Source organism: Nannospalax galili, unplaced genomic scaffold, assembly GCF_000622305.1.
Source record: "Nannospalax galili isolate Female #2095 unplaced genomic scaffold, S.galili_v1.0 scaffold243, whole genome shotgun sequence".
NCBI classification, from domain to species: Eukaryota; Metazoa; Chordata; class Mammalia; order Rodentia; family Spalacidae; genus Nannospalax; species Nannospalax galili.
In genome coordinates, this window is record NW_008353490.1 from 4,684,509 (window position 1) to 4,686,580 (window position 2,072).

General features: G+C 47.0%; 1 protein-coding gene across 2 annotated transcripts in view; it reads left to right on the forward strand.

Annotated features, from left to right (window-relative positions):
• The window catches only part of Cndp1 (carnosine dipeptidase 1), a 96,959-nt gene that overhangs the window by 32,725 nt on the left and 62,162 nt on the right, over window positions 1-2,072 (forward strand). Inside the window, exon 1 of one of the 2 annotated variants that reach the window (XM_029554832.1) lies at window positions 1,385-1,455. The exons of the other annotated variant lie outside the window; for it this stretch is intronic. The gene's annotated coding sequence lies outside the window, so the exon portion shown is untranslated. Of the gene's footprint in view, window positions 1-1,384; window positions 1,456-2,072 lie in introns of those variants that run through there. 2 annotated transcript variants of the gene reach the window in all.

Below are 2,072 nucleotides of genomic sequence, written 5' to 3' on the forward strand. Positions count from 1 at the left end.
CGGCTTTAGACATGCCTGGACATGCCCTGGCATGCCCTGACCCCCACCTGCTATTCCCCCCCTGTAGGACCCCCAGATTGGGGTACCCTACGTTCTCGGGAGGTTGCACCCCAATAACTCAGTCCTCAAATCAGGAGATGCAACAAGCATGAGGATTTATTGGCGTTTTGCAAAACGGACTCCCACCTCACTCGGAGGACAGAAGTCCAGAGCCCAGTTCACAGGGTTTTTTTAAAGACAAGCGGCGGCTATGTGCCAAGCAGAGGTAGGGGGAATTTCTGGGATGATTTTCAACTTGGGCAGAGGAGCATGAAAAAGTTCAGCTCAGCTTGTTCTTAGCATTCAGAATTATTTTTTATTTTTACTTCCTTGTACAGTTTTTCTCAGGCCTGGGGGATTTTAGTTTAAATCCATTATTCTGGGGGCTTTGGATCCATCACTGTCTCCTTACAGTTCTACCCAGCATTCCTACAAGCCTCCTTAGGAACCTCAAAAATGGGTCACCTTTGTTAATATCACTTACCTGCATCACCAGTAGTGTGTGTGCCTTGCCTTTGGTTATTAGAATGAGCCTAAGCCAAACTTTGCCTCCACCAAAGTTTCCAGGTCAATCTGGCTGACCAGAACACAGTAAAGGATTTTACAGAAACTCAAAGTTCTTGGGCTTTTACCGTGCATGGATGACAATGACAGGCCAGTGATGTAAGGGCTGTAAATGAATTTACCAAAAAGATAGAAAGAGGCAAAAGTGGACAAGTTATTAAATATGCTGTGGTACAGTGACCATGGGTGACTTCCTGGAGAACTGATCACATCCAGGGCCTGAGAAGGGGTGGAAGTCTTTTCTAACAGGGATCAGTTAGTTTTATTTCATGGGCCATTACTGTGTGGCTGGGGTCTGTATCTGAAGGAACACGATGCTTCCTTGCTATCCTATTATGTAGAAAGTCATAGAAAATTTTGCATGCCTGTCATCTGTCTCTTGAGACTGGCCTTTTGTGGTCAAGACTCATGGGTCATTAGGAGTTACAGTCTAAATGTTTTTTAAGATATCACAAATCTCTAGGTCAGGCTCCACAAAGGGTCTGATGGTCAACATGCAGGGATGTCTGTTTTTGTTTTTAGTTGTCCACATTTTGGGGGAGCTTTGCTCCTCAGAACTATTGCTTTAATCCTGTAACCAGAACTGCTCCTTGAAGGAGGGAGGCCCCACCCTAATTCCTTCCTGCTAGATTGGCTGCCGCTGCTCTTGCAGGAATTCTTAGGAGTTTGCACAGGATTAACACAATCCAGAAAAACCTGAAGGCTTTGCTTTGTTTTGATTTTGTTTTAAATCATTCACCGTGAAATAAACCAAGCGAATAAAACATTTCTTCTGCCATAGAAATTCATCAAAACAGAAACAGGACAGAGCAGCCTCTGTCAAGCAGGAACACTAGAATTGCAGACAACTTGGTAAGTAGAATCATTGGTGCAGAAGTTAACTCCGGCACTGAAGTTTATGTGTCTCAGACAACCTCTACTTGGCAGAGACTATGTGAGTGGGAGACCAAAAGGTCTTAGATGCGGGTTCAAGGGGATTACTGAGCACTGTTGAGGGGAAGATTATTAATGCCGTGAACAGACAGATGAACAACAGCTGGCAGGTCCTCTGAAGAGAGTTCAGGCCCCAGCACCACACAGAAACAGCATGATTGGGGCTCTGAGGAGAATCAGGTCCACGTGGCAGTTGGGATCCCTTACAGCTGGCTGAGGAAGAGAGAAGCCCTGCAGCCACTCAGAATCCCCAGTGTTATGTGATAGGTAGAGAATGAGCAGGAGAGAGCGGGCGCGGATGGAGTGCACGAGCAGATGGAGGAAGGCAGGCACCGATGGAATTCTCAGCGGGACACAGATTTATTTCGCACGGGGCACCTTTCCCTCAGAGAAGGGAAAGATGTCAGCGGAGGGAAAGATGTCAGGGAAGGGAAGGGGAAGGGAAGGGAAGGGAAGGGAAGGGAAGGATGACAGGGAGGGCAGGGAAAGATGTCAGGGAAAGGAAGGGAAGGGAAGGGAAGGGAAGGGAAAGATGT